Below are 20169 nucleotides of genomic sequence, written 5' to 3'. Positions count from 1 at the left end.
CCCCCTTCTCCTGCTCCTTCTCCCCCAAGTACAGCAACAGGCCATAATATGCACACACTTGATCTGGCATATGAGACATTTTGCAAGACAACTGACCTGGATCTTCCAAAAAGTCAATGTCACAGGCAAAAAGGCAGGAAAGAAGAGGGATTTCAGAATTGACAGAGGCCAATAGCTGAAGTCAAAGGTAGGAAGAGAGAGGAGGGTATAGCTCAGTGGTAGAGCACATGCTTAGCATGCATGAGGTCCTGGGTTCAATCCCCAGTACCTCCATTAAAATAAATAAATAAACCTAATTACCTCCCCCTCCCTACCCCAAAAAAAATTAAAAAAAAAAAAAAAATAAAGAGTTGATTCTAGAGAGAGGTGGGTTGGGAGCCCCAGTGAGAAGCCAGTAAAGGTTGTCAATAGAAGCTCAACTGTTTTCTTTTGAAAACATGGCTCTTCCTCTCACATAAACCAAGCTCTCATTCCTATGTCTTCTTGAAATCTAGGCAGTGCTGGTTAAATAAATCAATTAACTTGAAGCACAAACCAAAGAATTTCAGTATCTCATTCCTATTGCTCCTCATGTAGAAGTTTTTCCCCCAAAGTTACATAGAATGTGTTTTCTGGTTCTATTGGAAATACATTTGTTTTGGTGTGCCTAGATGGTATCGAGGCAGCTAACACCCTGTGAAGTTATTAGTAAAACCTATGCATTTTACTGGGAGAGTGGGGAGGGAATAAGGTTTAGTGACCCGCTTAATTAATGTGATAAGGTAAAGCATGCAATTAAGATGTAGCCATGATAATGATGGTTTAGCAGTTATGGGAAAACATTTAGAATTAATTTATCCTGGTGAATGTTTAAATAACTACTTTGTTTTGTTTGTTAAACTGGGATTGAAAGGGGAACAGGAGAATTAAGACAAGAAATGAATAAAATAGGAGGCTTACCAAAGAGGTCGAAGATTACACACAGAGCAGAAATTATAATTAAAAAAATGTGTTCAATTTCATTCAGTCAACGGATATGTATGTGTGAGGCAGGCAGAATGACTGTGCATCCATCTCTCTCTAGGCACACAGTAGAGCTGTACTTCTCCACCTATTTGAAGTTAGTCATGGCCATCTGTCTTGCTTGGGCCAACAAAATGATAGCAACATGTCACTTTATTTATTTGAATAAATGAGAATATTTTGTTGTGTTAACCGGCTAAGAGGGTGGAGTTAAGTCATCAGAACCTACCCTACCCTTCCTAACACAATCTCGATCACAGGATGGCTGCGTTTGGTGACTACAGTGAGAGATCTATGGAAACAATAATGGCCCTTGCCAAAAGTTTCAATAATTTCATAAAGGTATGTAGATTTGGAAGATACAGGACTGGAAAACTGCACTCTGGGCCTGATTCAGAGGAGCTCTGAAAGCTCCAACACCATGATAGCATTGTGCAGTACCAACATGGATTTAAAGAAGCCAAAAGACGTACGCACAAACAGCTGACATCTAGTTCCAAAATTCTCTAACCAGGAATCCAGACTCCTGGTAGGTAAGTACCAGAGAGGGTCTAAAAAGAACTGAGGAAGTCAATTCAAAGAATGAGACCTCCTTGATGCCTGGAGCCCTTGTTAGGAGCCCTGCTTGACCAAGTCTGAGTCATACCAACACCATATTTCACCTTTTCACCTAATGCATCACAGCTTCCTTATGGTTAGCCTCCAACCTCCACTTCCTCTCCTTTTGTGTCCATTGTCTTCATATGTACAAACATACTATTAATATTATCAATATTTTACTGTCTTACTTTGCACCCTGTTCTTTCTTATTGATGTTATCAAATATGAATTTCTCCATTGTAGATTTAGATCCTATCACACCTCATCTACTCAGGAACATTACCTCCCTCCTATATCATTCATTTCTCACTCTCTCTCTCTCTCTATTGAATTATGCCCATCAGTGTACAAATGTGCCATCTTTAAAAATCCTTTCTTTGTTCTCACTTGTCCCCAGTCAAGCAACCATGCCATTTCTCTGCTCTCCTGAAGCTTGTCTATATTTATTTATCCCCTGTTCCTCTCTTCCAGGACTGATCTGGCCTTTAATTCACGCTGTGCTCTACACAAAGGCATTTGGTAGAGGAGGCTTGGGTAAAGGCTGAAATCTAGTCCCTTCTTTGCCTGCCAAGTGGGAAGCTTGGCACAAGATTTCGTCATCCTTGAGGAAGGAACACTGATCAACCCAGAGGCACCATCATTTCCAACTGACCAGCTTGAGGAAGGCTTCTTTTCCTGATTTGCACAAAGGTCCTGTGTACCCTAATGATATCCCTATTCTCCTGGCCTTTGTTAACGCACTTCAATCAGCCTTCTACCCTCATCATTTCCCCTGAAATTCCTCTGGTCCAAAGTCACCAATGATGAAGCCATTATGGAAAACAGTATAGAGATTCCTCAAAAAACTAAAAACAGACTTACAATATGATCCAGCAATCCCACTCCTGGCATATGTCCAAAGGGAACTTTAATTCAAAAAGATACATGCACCCCAATGTTCACAGCAGCACTATATACAAAAGCCAAGACATGGAAACAACCTAAATGGGTGGAGTTCCGGTCAAGATGGCAGAGTGGTAGGACCACGAGATCGCCCCTCCTCACGACTACAACAAAACCACAACTGAATGCTAAACAACCATTGAAAAAAGACTGGAACCTAGCAAAAAAGATCTTCTGCAACTGGAAACATCAAGAGGGAACCACAGCAGGATGGTAGGAGGGGCGTGCTTGTGGTATCACTGGGCCCCATACCCCTGGGGAGGCAACCCACAAGCTAAAGATTTGTTAAGTCACAGAGGCCCTCCCACAGGAGTGAGAGCTCTAAGCCCCACGTCAGGCTCTGCAGCTCGGGTCCTGGCATTGGGAGGAGACCCCAGGACAACTGGTTTTGAAGGCCAGGGGCGCTTGGCTCTGGGAGCCTCACGGTACTGGGGGAAATGGAGACTCCATTCACTTGAGAAGCATACACGGAAACTCACGTGCACCAGGTCCAAGGGCAGAGGCAGTGATTTCATAGGAACCTCAGCCAGATCTGCCTGCTAGATTTGGAGGGTCTCCTGGGGATGTGGGGGACGGCAGCAGCTCACTCAGGGGACATAAAAGCTGGTGGTGGACATTCCGGGAGTGTTAATCTACATGAGCTTTCCTGGAGGCTGACATCTTGATTGGATCATTAGCACCAAGACCCAGCCCCACCCAACAGCCTGTAGGGAAGCCTCAGGCCAAACAACGTACAGGGTGGGAAAGCTTCTCCTGCCAGGAAGCCTGCATAAGCCTCTAGTACAGCCTCATCCACCGGGGCAGATACTAGAAAAAAGAAAACAACAATCCCAAAGCCTGTGGAAGGAATCCACAAACACACAGAAAGATAGACGATATGAGGCAGCAAAGGAGTATCTCCCAGGGTACAAGATAAAATCCCAGAAGAAGAAATAAGTGAGAAGATAGGTAATTTATCTGAGAAAGAGTTTAAAGTAATGATGGCCAAGATGTTCAGAGAACTCAAGAGGAGTACAGATGCACAGAGTGAAGTTTTTAGCAAAGAGTTGGAAAATACCCAAACAGAGTTGAAGAATAAAATCCCAGAGTTGAAGAATAAAATCACTGAAATGAATAACACACTAGAAGGAACCAAGAACAGACTAAATGCAGAGGAATGGATCAGTGAGCTAGAAGACAGATTAGTGGAAATCACTACTTCAGAACAGAAAAAAGAATAAAAAGAAATGAGGATAGTTTAAGAGAACTCTGGGACAACATGAAGCGCTCTAATATTCGCATTATAGGGGTCCCAGGAAGAGAAGAGACAGAGAAAGGACCTGAGAAAACTTTTAGAGAGATAATAACCGAAAACTTACCCAACTTGGGAAAGGAAACAGTCACCCAGGTCCTGGAAGATCAGAAAGTACCACACAAAATCAGTCCAAAGAGGAACACACCAAGGCACACAGTCATCAAACTGACAACAATTAAGGATAAGGAGAAAACATTAAAACTACCAAGAGAAAAGCAATGAATAACATACAAGGGAACTCCCACAAGGTTATCAGCTGATTTTTCAGTAGAAACTCTACAGGCCAGAAGGGAGTGGCACAATATATTTAAAGTGATGCAAGGGGGAAACTTACAACCAAGAATACTCTATCCAGCAAGGCTCTCGTTCAGACTTAATGGAGAAATCAAAAGCTTCACAGATAAACAAAAGCTAAAAGATTTCAGCACCACCAAACCAGCTTTACAGCAAATGTTAAAGGCCCTTCTCTAGTCATCAAACCGTAAGAAAAGACAAAAAGAGGAAAGAGAAAAAAGAAAAAGAAGAAGAAGAGACCCACAAAAGATTGTTTTGGCTACTTGGGGTCTTTTTGTGGTTCCTTATAAATTTTGGAATTGTTTCTTCTAGTTCTGTGAGCAATGTCATGAGTATTTTGATAGGGGTTGTGTTGGATCTGTGGATTGCTTTGGGTGGTGTGGCCATTTTGATAGTGTTGATTCTTCCAATCCAAGAGCAGAAGAAATCCATTTCTTTAAGTCATTTCAGTTTTCAGAGTATAGGTAACCTCCTTGGTTAAGTTTATTTCTAGGTATTTTGCTGTTTTTGGTGTAATGGAAATGTCTCTGTTGGTTATAAAGTTCTGATTTTTGAAGTGAAACAAAAAAAATGAATGAAGGGCCACAAATGGCAAAATAGCCTTCCTTTTTATGGGTGAGTTGCATTCCATTATCTGTTTGTCTATCTATCTATCCACCTATCTAGATAGATAGATAGATAGATAGATAGATAGATAGATAGATAGATAGATACATGCATTGCATCTCCATTATCTATTCAACTATTGATGTGCATTCAGGATGCTTCCATATCTTGGCAATGATAAATAATGTTGCTGTTAATAGCAGGGTGTATGTATCTTTTTGAGTTAATTCTTATTTTGTGGTTGGCTTTATTCCTTTGATAATTATGTAAGTTTAGAAAGCTAAAGCTCTAAACGTTCTCAGAAACAATGAACAGTACATATATGTAAATTATAAAATATATATGCAGTAAAAAAAAAAAAAGATCAAGCCATGAAAGATACAGAAGAAACTTAATTAAAAGACATATTACTAAATGAAAGAAGCCAGACTGAAAAGGCTACAAACTGTACAATTCCAACCAAATGACATTCCGGAAAAGGCACAGGGTTTGGGGGAGAGGGAAGGAGGGAGGAATGAATAGATGGACCACAAGGGATTTTTACGGCAATGAAATTATTCTGTATGATACTATAGTGGTGGCTACATGTCATTATGCATTTGTCAAAACCCATAGAGTGTACAACATCAAGAGTGAACCCTAATGTAAACTATGGATTTTGGTTGATAATAATGTGCCCATGTTGGTTCATCAATTGTACCAAATATGCCGCACTGATGAGGGGTGTTGAGGGTAGGGGACTATATCTGTGTGGGTGGGAGGGCTATGTGCAAACTCTGCATTTTCTGCTCAATTCTGTTGTGAACCTGAAACTGCTCTAAAAGAATAAAGTCTATTAAAGAAAAAAAACCTAAATGTCCATTGACAGATGACAGATAAAAAAGTTGTGATACATATATACAATGGAATACTACTCAGCCATAAAAAAGAATAAAATAATGCCATTTGCTGCAACATGGATGGACCTGGAGATTGTCATTCTAAGTGAAGCCAGAAAGAGAAAGAAGAATATCATATCATTCATATGTGGAATCTAAAAAAAAGCAAAATGAACTTATTTATAAAACAGGAACAGACTCACAGACATAGAAAACAAACTTATGGATACCACAGGAGAAATGGGGTGGGAAGGGATAAATTTGCAGTTCAAGATTTACAGATACTAACTACTATATATATAAAATAAATAAACAACAATTTTCTACTGTATAGCACAGGAACTATATTCAATACCTTTTAGTAACCTATAATGAAAAAGAACATGAAAATGAATATATGTGTGTTCCTATATGACTGGAGCATTGTGCTGTACATCAGAAATTGACACAACATTGTAAACTGACTACTTCAATAAAAATATATATAAAAAATAAAAAGACTAAAATTTTATTATAAAGCTAATAAAACCCATTCTAATTTCTCTTTAAAAAACATGGTAAATAATAGACATAAACCTAGTTAGCAGATAAATGTCCAAATGATAAAAGTAATTCATAGTAACAGTAAACTTTTAAAATAACTTCTTAAAAATGGATACTTTGCAGATTGACTTTAAAATAAAATCAATTTAGTATATACTCTAGGTGACTTTTATACATTACTCATCACAATTGTATGCTATGAAAAAAAGCTATTAACTATTCTTTAATTTTCAAATTTCAGAAAAATTAAAGAGTAAAATTGGCAAGCAAATATACTGGCCATTGTGCTTTAACTGGAGAATGTAAAGATATATACAGTGAAGCTTTTTGCATCTATTTTCTGTTGCTATTAACGGTGACAGTAGTAGCACTGAAGTATTGTTTTGATTTGTTTGGTTTCTATTTTATTTTTCCTGTATTTCTTTCTGTTTCTCTCTGGGTTCAATTATTTATTGGCCTAAAAAGCAATTTCCTCACTTAACATTAAAGAGGTTATTTTTTATTAAAAAAAAGAATATGAAAATGAATATATGTATGTATACATATGACAACTATTATGCTGTCCATCAGAAATTGATACAACATTATAAACTGACCATACTTCAAGGAAAAAAACCCCAAAACACAAAGTCACCAATGACCTTCATGTAGCTAAATCCAAAGGTTGGCGTATTCATTTCCTATGCTGCTGTAACAGATCACTGCAAACCGAGTGGCTTAAGAATTTCTTTTCACACAGTTCTGGAGGTCTTAAGTTCAAAATGAGTCATCAGGATGGATTTCCTTTGGGAGACTCTAGGGGACAGTTCCTTCCTTGTCATATCACTCCAACCTCTGTCCCTCTTACCTCCTCTTATAAAGACAACTGTGATTACACTGAGCCCACCTGGACAACCCAGAATAATCTTCCCATTTCAAGATCCTTAAAATTACAACCACAAAGTCTTTTTTTGCCATGTGAGGGAACACAGTCAAGGTTCTGGGATTAGGATACAAACATCTTTGGGCGGGGGGGGGGGGTGCCATTACTCAGTCTACCACGTTCTCTTCTTACTTGACTTATCAGCACTATTTGATGCACTTGATCTCTCCTTCTGCCTTGATAAACTTCCATCCTTCGGTTTCTAGGACACTGCAACCTTTTGGGGGTCACCCCCTCTTGTGGCTGCTGCTTCTGAGTAGCACCCTTGCTGGTCTCCCCTGTTCTCCCTGACCACTCAGTCTTTGGTCTTCTCTCCTCTGTCCAGACTCCCTTCATTCACTCCTGTGTCTCTCACTGTCATCTATGTGCTATGATTCTTAAATCACAGCACCTCCATTTATGTTTCCAATAGATATTTAAAACTTAACATGGTCACAAGGAGTTGAAAGACTTACACATGGAGAACTATAAAACATTGATTAAGGAAATTAAAGATGACTTAAAGAAGTGGAAATACATCTTATGCTCTTGGATTGGAAAAATCAATACTGTTAAAGTGGCAATACTGCCCAAGGCAATCTATGGATTTAATGCAATCCCTATCAAATTACCCAGGACACTTTTCATAGAACTAGAACAAACAATCCTAAAATTTTTACGGAATCACAAAAGACCAAGAATTGCCAAAACAATTTTGAAGAAAAAGAACAAAGCTGAAGGAATAACCCTCCCAGACTTCAGACAATACTAGGCAGAGCTACAGTCATCAAAAAAGCACGGTATTGGCATAAAAACAGACGTATAGATCAATGGAACAGAACAGAGCCCAGAAATAAATCCACAGACCTATTGTCAATCCTCAACAGAGGAGGCAAGAACATACAATGGAGAAAAGACAGTCTCTTCAGCAAGTGGCGCTGGGAAAAATGGATAGCAGCATGTAAATCAATGGAGTTAGAACACTCCCTCACTCCATACACAAAAATAAACTCAAAATTGGCTTAAAAATTTAAACATAAGACAAGACATGATAAACCTCCTAGAAGAAAACAGGGAAAACATTCTCTGACATAAATCTTAGCAATGTCCTCCTAGGGCAGTCTACCCAGGCAATAGAAATAAGAGCAAAAACAACAAATGGGATCTAATTAAACTTACAAGCTTTTGCACAACGAAGTAACCCATAAGCAAAACAAAATGACAACCCACAGAGTGGGAGAATATATTTGCAAATGATGCTACTGACAGAGGTTTAACCTCCAGAATATATAAACAGCACATACAATTTAATAACAAAAAAACCAACAACCCAATCCAAAAATGGGCAGAAGATCTAAACAAGCAATTCTCCAATGAAGACATACAAATGGCCAATAGGTACATGAAAAAATGCTCAGTATCACTAATTATCAGAGAAATGCAAATTAAAACTACAATGAGGTATCACCTCACACCAATCAGAATGGCCATCATTCAAAAGTCCACAAATGATAAATGCTGGAGAGGCTATGGAGAAAAGGGAACCCCCCTACACTGTTGGTGGGAATGTAGTTTGGTGCAGCCATTATGGAAAACAGTATGGAGATTCCTCAAAAAACTAAAAATAGACTTACCATATGATCCAGCAAAACCACTTCTGGGCATATATGCAGAGGGAACCCTAGTGTGAAAAGATACATGCATCCCAATGTTCATAGCAGCACTATTTACAACAGCCAACACTTGGAAACCTAAATGTCCATCAACATGTGACTGGATAAAGAAGCTGTGATATGTTTATATAGTGGAATACTACTCAGCCATAAAAAAGAATAAAACAATGCCATTTGCAGCAACATGGATGGACCTGGAGATCATCATTCTAAGTGAAGTAAGCCAGAAAGAGAAAGGGAAATGCTGTATGGTATCACTCATAAGTGGAATCTGGAAAAAAAAAAAAAAAGGAAAAAAGGACACTAATGAACCCATTTACAAAACAGAAACAGATTTGCAGACATGGTAAACAATTTTATGGTTACCGGGGAAAGGGGGTGGGAAGGGATAGATTTAGGAGTATGAGATTTGCAAATGTTAGCTGTTATATATAAAAATAGATTAAAAACATGAATGACTGAAAAATTGTGAACACTGGAATTTGACACAACATTTTAAAATGATTATAAATCAATAAAAAAGTTTAAAAAAAGATTAAGAAAACAAGTTTCTTCTGTATAGCACAGAGAACTATATTCAGTATCTTGTAATAACCTTTAATGAAAAAGAATATGAAAATGAATATATGTATGTATATGCATGACTGGGACATTGTGCTAGTACACCAGAAACTGACACACTGTGACTGACTCTACTTCAATAAAAAATAAATAAAACATAACATGGTCAAATATGAATTTTGATCTTTTTCCCAACCTCAGATCTGTTCCAACTTCCATCTTCCCCATCTCAGCTGATGGCAACTTCATCCTTTGGCTGCTTCAGCCAAACTCTTCGGATTTATCCCTGACTCCTCTCTGTCTCCAATATCTCGTTTCCCCAGCAAATTGCATTGACACTACTTTTAACATATACAGAGAACTTGGCACTTCCCACCACCTCCAGTGCTTTCATCCTACTCTCATCTCTGCCCTCGTTTCTGGGCATGCTAACTGCAAGTGCCTCCTAACTGGTCTGCTTCCGATCTTGCTCCCTGTAGCCTTTTCACCAACACAGTAGCCATAGTGATCTCTTAAAATCAGGGGGTTTTTTTGTGTTACGCCTCAGCTTAAAACCCCCCAGTTTCTCCACATCACCATCATGATGAAACCAAAAGCCTGTAAGTTCCTCCAGGCTCTGCCCATCAATCTCACAGACATTCTGCAATACTGCTTCAGCCACACTGGCCTCTTTCTTGATGCACTTGATCTCGCCTTGAATACGTCAGGCATGCTTCTGCCTTAGGGACCTTGCACTGTCTGTTCCCTCTGTCTGGAATCGTCTTGCCCAGGGGTCTGTGTGGCTAACTCCTCTACCATCTTTTGAGACTTTGTTCATATATCATCCTCTCAATGGGACTTTCCCTGTCCACTCTGCCAAAGACCTTTAGTGGGAATATGAATTCCTGGAACCTTTTGAAAATAATGGCATAGTGCCTATTAAAATATATAGCCACATCCTTTAATATGGCCATTCCGTTGTGGGGGGAATTGCTCCCACAGAAATAGAAAGCATAGAAGCAGCACTGTGTACGTATCCATTTATAAGGGTGCTTATTGCACCATTTTTCATAGGCTAAAAAGCAGCTGGAAACAATCTGACTGCTCATCAACAGAAAAATGGTTGAATTAATTATGGTAAATCATATTAAAGAACCTGGTGCAGCTATTCAAAAGAATGAAGTTAGATACAGTCACTAAGCTGAGAGATGGCAACGTTGCATAATTAAGCCAAGGCGGCACACTGCCGAGTAATGTGTATTGTTACCTTTTTGAAAAACAGAAGCAAAACTCCATATAACCACTTGAAGATCATGGGAACAGTGGAGCTGGATACAAACGAAGCTGTGAACATCAGTTATCTAAAGCTATGGGATAATGGCAGGAGAACTCACCTTCTCTTGAATTATGTTCCCATCGTTTTGTTTCCTAAAATGCAAACCTAACAATTCAGTGATTACAATTTTTTTTTAATTTACCCTGCAAACAACTCAGTAATAGATTGTGTAGTATGATTTCCTTGTCCATTTTCACTCAAGTATTTGCCTGATCCCCTGAGCTAGAGGAAGGATAAAAAGCACAGGGTGGGGACGGTGTGGGGAGGGGGGGCAACAGTGATCTTATTTTCCTGCCAATATTTGGGGGTTTTTTAAATTAAATTACTTGTTCCAATTAAAAATCAGAATATCTCACATTAAAAAAAAATGCAGGACCCCTTTTAAGTTGAGAATCCCTGTCAATATGGGACCTGCCTTCCCTCATGGGTAGAATCTACTTAAACTAAGTATGTTGTGTCCCCTATAAACGAGGCCTGTTGTCTCCAGCTGGTCACAGCCCTCATTGCCCCACTACTGGCCTGTGCACTATCTCACTTGTTTATGTCCTGTAGGCATGTGACCCCGTGACTCCTGGTCTAAACTAAGGCTGGGGTTGTGCAGATGCAGAAAACGTGATGACCTCACAGAGGTGTGAAGGGGGCAGACCTGAGAGGGCTTCGTGACCAATTAGTGAGGGGGGACAGGGACAAGGAGGCTGGGATGGATGATGACGTCACTATCTAAGACATGGAACCCAGTTTGTGGAGAAATGATGGAAAAGATAAGGTTTCAGTCTGGGACTGTTGGCGGTGTCCATCAAACACCAGGGTAAAAGATTTCCAGGTGACAGTTGTAAATACAGATACAGAACTAAAGACAAAGACTTGTGAATCAAAGTGGTAATTTTTAATGTAACCAAAACACTGACAGTTGGTGCGACAGTGCAGGGAGGGAGGGTGAGAGTGAACTCTAAGAAACATGTCTTTTTAGACTACAGCAGAGGAAGTCACCAGCAAAGGAGGCTGAGGAGGAGCATCAAGAGAGGGAGGAGACAGCCCAGAGGGAAAATGGTCACAGAAGCCAAGGACCTAGAAGACCAAGAAGCCAAGGCAAAAAATGGTTACTAGCCAAACATCACAGAGAACCGTATTTAGTCCGTTGAACCTTATCTTAGACATACATAGGAATCTTGGGCTCACATCCCAGCCCTTGTACAACCTTAGTGTGTGATCCTGTACAAGTCTTTAAATTCTGGGCCTCAGGTACCACATCTGTAAGTAAGAAGGTTGGACCAAGTGAATGATCCCTAAGGGCTTTGAAGTACTAACATCCTAGGATTCTTAAAAGCCTCCTCCTCCAGCCGGTCAGCACTACTACCTGTTCTTCCTGAAGCCATGCAGCGGGGGTGGGTGGGTGTGTGTGTGGGCGCGTGTGCGTGCGCTGAGAGGGGGGTGTATTTCAATCACTTCTACATACAGAATAACTGAGATTTTATCACTTCATCCTACATCAAAAGAAGCAAACAACTGCTCTCTGAGAAAGGAACTTAAAAGAAGACCCTACTGTTAACTTACCCAATTTCATAGATCAACTGTAACATACTCATGAATTCTATTATTCTTAGGTTACTTCCAAAAGTAAATTCATAGGAATATGAGAAAAGTGATTTACAAAGGGTTGCTGTTCTCTGGCAACCTGGCTCAATCCCTTCTCAGAGGAAGGCTCTCCCCTCTGGTTTCTAATGTTTTATTCCTTTATATTATGAGATTTTTAGGGCTGAAGCTGTTCTCCTACGTAGTAGGCCCTCAATAAATGTGTACTGAAATGAATGTGTGTTTCAAATTATTCAATGTTCATGTTTATCAATTGAATTAAGAATGGATGTCTCTAAATCTTAGCAATGGTCTCCTAAGGCAGTATACCCAGACAATAGAAATAAGAGCAAAAATAAACAAATGGGTCCTAATCAAACTTATAAGCTTTTGCACAGCGAAGGAAATCATAAGCAAAACAAAATGATAAACCTACAGAATGGGAGAAAATACTTGCAAATGATGCTACTGACAAAGGCTTAATTTCCAGAATATATAAACAGCTCATACAACTTAATAACAACAAAAAACAAATCCAAAAATGGGCAGAAGACCTAAACAAGCAATTCTCCAATGAAGACATACAAATGGCCAATAGGTACATGAAAAAATGCTCAATATCACTAATTATCAGAGAAATGCAAATTAAAACTACAATGAGGTATCACCTCACACCAGTCAGAATGGCCATCATTCAAAAGTCCACAAATGATAAATGCTGGAGAGGGTGTGGAGAAAGGGGAACCCTCCTACACTGTTGGTGGAAATGTAGTTTGGTGCAGCCATTAAGAAAAACAGTATGGAGATTCCTCAAAAAACTAAAAATGGACTTACCATATGATCCAACAAAACCACTTCAGGGCATATATCCAGAGGGAATGCTAATTTGAAAAGATACATGCACCCCAATGTTCACAGCAGCACTATATACAATAGCCAAGACATGGAAGCAACCTATATGTATATTAACAAATGACTGGATAAAGTAGTTGTGGTATATTTATACAATGGGATACTAATCAGCCATAAAAAAAGAATAAAATAATGCCATTAGAAGCAACATGGATGGACCTGGAGATCATCATTCTAAGTGAAGTAAGCCAGAAAGAGAAAGAACAATACCATATGATATCACTCATATGTGGAATCTGAAAAAAAAGAAGAAAGAAAGAAGAGAACACTAATGAACTCACCTACAAAACAGAAGCAGACTCTTAGACATAGTAAATCTTATGTTTACTAGGAGAAAGGGGGTGGGAAGGGATAGATTTGGGAATTTGAGAATTACAAATGTTAGCCACTATATATAAAAATAGATTTTTTAAAAAGCTTCTTCTGTACAGCACAGGAAAGTATGTTCAATACCTTGTAATAACCTTTAAAGAAAAAGAATATGAAAATGAATACATATACATATATGCATGACTGGGACATTGTGCTGTACATCAGAAGTTGACATACTGTAACCAACTGTACTTAAATAAATAAAAAAGAATGGATGTCTCCATTTAATTAGAGAAAGGTACACTTAAGTGAAATTTCAGGAGATCTCTAAAAAGAAAATGAGCCTTAGAGGAGAAGAAATGTTATAGGAAAAAATACGTGAAAAATGGCAGATTCTGGAATAAGAGAATTGGATTGTGATGCAAGTTGACAGACCACAAAATCAAGGAGGGAGGGCGATACAAGTTACAACCGTCACTGTGTGGGGCCGAACAACTGTTACCCAATCTATGCCCACAAATTGAGATGTTGCACATCCTCTTTTAACTGTCACCATCTGTTGCCATCATAGGCAAGAAGGGACAGAGGAAGGGCCTGTCACCCTGATCACTCCAGGTTCCATTCCAGAGTCTTCTCCAGGGCAAACTTTAGTATTGGCTGACCCTGAATTAGCCAGTTCCCTGTATGATGAGCACTTGCATTTAATTTCTGAAACTCACCAACACCTTCCCCATCAAGTTCCTTCCAACAGGTTCCGAATAAGGACCAAGGCCACGTCTTGAGCATCAGGTTCATGTGCAATGGCACTTGTTAGAGTTGCCAAGTGAAATACAGGACACACCATAATTCACATTTCACACGAACTAAGAATACTGTTTAACATGAATATTCACAAAGCGTCCTGTACTCTTATTTGCTAAATCTGACAACCCCGCACTCCATAACATTTCTGTTTCTGATGTTTCTGACTGACTTGGTTGCAACATGTCAACCACCCCCTCCAGGATGCTTTTTGCACCTCTGCTACCCTCTAATGGTCGCAGTTGGTCACTGGCGCCAGAGGGAAAGGCCAGATAGCTTGAGTCTAAAAAAAATGTTGAGGGATTGTGGTAAAGCTTGTTCACTCAACAGTCATGGCACATAATCTTACTATGTTCCAGGCACTGTGCCGAGCCAGCTAACAATTCCACACCCTTAAGGAACTCCCAGGCTAGAAGATGAGACAGATTTATACCAAAAGTATACTGAATTCAAGTAAGTCTCAGAAAAAAAAAATTCTGATCTGAAATCTATCAGTGAAAGGCTATGCAACTTTGAAAACACTTAGGATAGGAGGGCTTCTGTTTTCTCATCAAAAAGAGTATGAATAGGAGGAAGGAAAAAAATTACTGTTCGAAAAGTGCAACAGAGTTCATCTGGGAGACAGAACAGCTTTGGGGAAATTCTTGGCTATGCAAAGACAAAATGCAGAGACTAGCAAGAATGAGAAATATTAAACATAAGGACATAAGACTGTTGTAGGTCAAGTGGAAAAGGGCAGGGTCCTTGGGGGACTTTTCTGGATAAGTGGTTTGAGGAAGGGGCTGAGGACAGAGGGTTGGGGTCTTAACGCATGGCGAGAGGAGCAAGGTAAGATGTACTGTACATGAGAACATATCTACCAGTTGGCCAGGCCAAGGAGGCTGGCCAGTCAGACCAGTGGGAGGAAGGGAACATCTGATATCTGAGTCTAAATTTCCTATTCTGTTTAGTAATTCTGCTCTATTTCCTTCCAGCCTTTAATAAAGGAAGTTACAGGTAACAGTGTAGGCTTACAGTGTCTTAGAAATAAAAGTCTGGGACTGTGTAGCCAAATTAAAATGAAGTGCATTTATTTACTCAACAAATATTTATTGAACGCTTATTTCACACCAGACACTGCTGGGTAGTGGAGCTCTCCTGGAGCTGAGTCTGAGAGTCAGTGACTAACCAAATAATTACTGTTAAATTAACTAAACCAAGAGGCCATTAGACTGAGGGGGTTCTAATGTCGAGTGGCCTGCATAAGTAAACCAAAGTCTAAAGGGAGGCATAAATTAGGAGTTTGGATTAACAGATATAAAATACATAACCAACAAGAGCCTACTGTAGAGTACAGGGAAGTTATATTCAATATCTTGTAATAACCTATAAGGAAAAAGAATCCAAAGTAGATTTACATATATATGTATAACTGAATCACTTTGCTGTACATCTGAAACACTGTAAATCAACTATACGTCAATAAAATTCCAACCTATAAATGCCTCAAGGTTATAAAATTGAAACATAAGGACAACCAATCACAAACAGCCAACTTTATAGCTTTAAGCCATAACCAATCAATTTCCTCATTTGCTTCCACCTTTTCTATAAAAATGTCTTCTCTACCTCCTGTAGGTGGAGCTCTCCTAACCACTTAGGGTTTGTGGCTGCCTGTTTCTCATCTACTTTTGCTTGAATAAACTCTTACAATTTTTAATATGCCTCAATTCATCCTTGAACACCAGAAAAGCAATGCAAAATTGCAATAGTGATAAGGGCTGCAAAAGAGTAGTATTTAGAGCTAAAAGAGGACTAAAAACAGAAGTTGGACCTAATCTGAGAGGTCAGGCAAGGTTTTCTCTGAAGAAAAGACTGAAACAAAATCTCAGTCACTCTTCAGTTTATGTCCAGAAGAAGAAGAGTTCACTCCGTTGTGGGCAGGTAAAACGTTCCAGGCAGAGGACACAGAAATGGCCTCCCATCATGTGAGAAAATACATGCTCTGGGCAGCATTTGGTGCTGAGGACAGCGCTGACCCAATGGTGTGCCATGATCCAGGTGTGTGACCCAGAAGTTGGCGGAACTGCACTGGTAGGTCTGAGGGCAGAGAACCTAGGGGACACCAGAGCAGTGCACTGACATTCCCACGGCTAAACCAGGGACAAAGGCAAAGTAAACAGAGTATTTAAAGCACTCCAACACCGTGTACTATGCACCACAGATCAGAAACAGGTCTGGAAGCCTCCATTCCAACAAAAGAGGAACAGACCTGGTCCCAGTCAGGGCTGTGACAACCGAACATAAAGAAGGTCCCACTCAACAACCAGGGCAAGGCTCTGGTCACAATACCCCCAATCAAAGGTTTAAAAGCCAACATACATGGAAGAAAGATGTGGAAACCATCCATACTAAAAACAGACCTCACAACAAAATTATCAGGGGTGCACATTCTACACAGGAACACATCATCTTTTAAAAAAAAATCTCTTCAAGACCAGAGTTGTGGTATATTTATACAATGGAATACTACTCAGCCATAAAAAGGAATAAAATAATGCCATTTGCAGCAACATGGATAGACCTGGAGATCATCATTCTAAGTGAAGCCTGAAAGAGAAAGAAAAATACCATATGCTATCACTCATATGTGGAATCTAAAAAAAAAAAAAAAAGGAACAAAAGGACACTATGAACTCACCTACAAAACAGAAACAGACTAGCATACATAGTAAACAATCTATGGTTACTGAGAGAAAGGGGGTGGGAATGGATCAATTTGGGAGTTTGAGATTTGCAAATGTTAGCCACTATAACTTTTAAAAAATTTCTTCTGTATAGCACTGAGAACTCTGATAACTTGTAATAATCTTTAATGAAGATGAATATATGGAATATATGTATGTATATGCATGACTGGGACATTGTGCTGTACACCAGAAATTGACACATTGTAACTAACCACACTTCAATTAAAAAAAGAAAAAGAAAATACATGCTTTCATGATTCAGAGTAGAGCTGGTAAGAGGTGCTCATGTAGGCCAGGGTAGTCCAGGAATTCTTTCCAGAATCAGCTTAGGGACCAGCAAAGAGGCACGTGGAAGAAGCAAGGCCTTCCTCCAGCTCACTGAATGCTGAGGGTTTTCCAAAGTGGTGTGACCATTCCCGATACCAAAACCCTATGAAATATGCTTTCACACATGCTCAGTTTACGTCAAGTTTCCCTGACATACTATGGAGAAAAGGCCCACACCTCTATGCAGTCACAGAGACGGAAACTTCTGCTATGGGATGGAGACTTTTCATAAACTTTCCCCAAGCCGACCGGAAAGACTCCTCACAACCCTTTCGATCAAGAACGTGTCCTTCAGCTAACTCCTCCCCTGCGCTCCCATGCGCTTGCTGCAGGTACTGTCCATGTACTTATCTCTTGGTATTCAATTATCTGTTGATGCTTCTGTGTCCGAGAAGGCTGACAGCCAGTACAAACTCAATGTCTGACCACCAGCTGTGCTTCTATGCTTTCAGTGTAGCTAAGAACAGTATTTTCCCTTAAGAATAGAATCTTGAAGCCATGGCTGCTTTGGAGGGCAGTCAAACATACTATGTTTGAAAGAGTAACTAAAATATTAAAGCATTATATCTATGCTAGGTGTATCTGCACTGTATTTAAGTGGCTATTAATTGCCAGTAAAATCCGTTTCTCCTCCTTTAGCTTCCCTTCTTAAGATCTCTGTGGTATGAGGTAGATCAAGATAATCAGTAGGAATATATCATTAGTCTTGCAACTGAGGTTGAATGAGAATAAGTGTGGTAAAGAAATAAAGGTTTAGAAGAAGAAGCCTTTGGGATAATCTTTAAAAAACATATTTGAAATGAACTAAATAAATGTTAACCTTATCCAAGGATATTAACCAAAAAATATGGAATCAACTTTCATAATTTATTCAGTGATCTGAATTCTTAATGTGTAAAATTAAATGCCATGTGCAATTTTGTTTTTTACACAAACATGAATATTGACATTATCCGTAGGATCAGAAAGAGCTGGCGACCACACAGTGCTTCAAGGCTTGTACAACACGGCAGAATTTCAGTTTCCATTAAATAAACAACAAATGACTTTAAAAATTTAAACACATAGCTGAATTTTTCATAAAGAATTGATTTACTAAGTGCCTACAGTGTTTCTTCCTAAAATGTAGAGAAAGTGACCTCTAGTGGAATTTTGATGAAGCAGTTCTCCAACTTTTTTCATCTCTATCCCTGACTAGATGCTGAAGATCACCTGTGTGCCAGGCATTGTGCTAGGCTCTAGGGACAAAAACACGACTGAAAAATGCTGAGAGGCAAACACTTATAGAAAAGATTGATCAGAGCTGTGGGACAGGCAAAGTGGAAATGCCTAATTTGGCAAGGGGCTGGCTGGGGAGAGACAGGGGCAGCTGCACAAAGGAGGGTACAGGTGGAGATGGGCTATTCAGATGGAGAAGCTGGAGCAGCCTCCTACTTTCTGGAAATTGTCAGTGGTTTCATTTGGTGAGGCATGAGCTCTTACAGGACAGTGGCTAAGGTGAGTAAAAGAAGTAGGCAAGGACCCGCCTTTATCCTGTTGGATAGTGTCCCCCACACTGGCAGAGATAAACAGAGTTGTAACAAATACTGCACAGAAACATGCAGAGAATGTCAGTATTCACTAGGCCTTACACAGTATCGGAAGCTGTTTAAAAACAGGCTTCTTTGGTCGGGGAGGACATCTCTCAAGTGGTACAGCGCATGCTCAGCATGCATGAGGTCCTGGGTTCAATTCCCAATACCGCCATTAAATAATTAAATAAATAGACCTAATTACCTACCCACCCCCCAAAAAAGACTAGGGAAAAAAATGGGCTTCTTCTAGTTTGCAGATCTTAGAAAGACTGAGCCAGACAGATTATTCAAGCCAGGAAGTAAAGACAGGGAAGACATGAGAGGAAGTGGAAAGCGCAGAGCAGTTTCAGAAGCTGTGATCAAGGAGAGGAAGAGGAGCCAGTGTGCTACGAAAGTGTCCACACTTAATGCTCTGAACTGATAGGAGGAAGCATGTATGGGTGAGTCTTATAGACAGCCAGCAGGGTTTGAGCAGCTGTTACCCTTAAACAGCATCACCGTTAGCAGCAGCAGGACCGCTGCCATTTACTCGTGCCAGGAACTGTGCTGTTACTGGGTTATCTGAATCCTCACAATAAGCCCTTAAGATATATATCGTTCATCTCATGGTACAAATGAGGAAGCTGAGACTTACCTGGGTTAACCAGTTGGATCCCAGTCCATTCAGCTGGTACGCGGTGTCACTGATCAATGTGGAATCCACCATGCTACTCTGGTCCAGTGGGCCTGGAGCCCAGCACTGTGGGCTCATCAGAAAATCGAGGGTGGTTAAAGCCAAGAGAGCAAGTGAATTCATCAAGGGAGGCTGTGAGAGGGGCAGAGGTGGTGAGAGGGGCAGAGGTGGTGAGAGGGGCAGAGGTGGTGAGAGGGGCAGAGGTGGAAGCCCAGAATGGCAACACCTGAGGGAATAGCAGGGAGGTGGGGGAGGAGAAGGGAGAGGAGAAGGGGAAAGCAGAGAGGGAGAGGATAAAATGGTAGAAATATAACGGAGAGAGCCATACCTTGGAAGAGGGGGCAGAGAGACGGGGAGGGGGGAGACAGAGGGGGAGAGGGGGAGGGAGAGAGGGGGAGGGAGAGAGGGGGAGGGAGAGAGGGGGAGGGAGAGAGGGGGAAGGAGAGGACCTTTCCAGAAGGAAGCAGAATTCCAATGTCGGACGCCACAGAGGAATCAAGTGTGTGAAGTCAACGTTGATTACCAGAATTGGCGGTTAGAAGGCCACTGATTGTCCGAGAGAATTTTTCGTGGAAAGGAGGGCAAACCCTCTCTTCAAGGAACTGAGGAACAAACAGGAAATAAAGGAAGGGAGCGAGCCAGTGCAATCTGATTTATCAA

At 40.2% G+C, this 20169-nt stretch overlaps 1 non-coding gene across 1 annotated transcript; it reads left to right on the top strand.

Annotated features, from left to right (window-relative positions):
* Nucleotides 1–200: 200 nt before the first annotated feature.
* TRNAA-AGC (transfer RNA alanine (anticodon AGC)) lies at nucleotides 201–273 on the top strand. The gene has a single exon. It is a non-coding gene; the product is annotated as a tRNA-Ala (tRNA).
* Nucleotides 274–20169: the final 19896 nt, after the last annotated feature.

The sequence above is a fragment of the Camelus bactrianus genome, chromosome 12, assembly GCF_048773025.1.
Source record: "Camelus bactrianus isolate YW-2024 breed Bactrian camel chromosome 12, ASM4877302v1, whole genome shotgun sequence".
NCBI lineage: Eukaryota > Metazoa > Chordata > Mammalia > Artiodactyla > Camelidae > Camelus > Camelus bactrianus.
The sequence above is the reverse complement of the archived record's forward strand: the minus strand, read 5'-3'. Positions and strand labels throughout refer to the sequence as shown.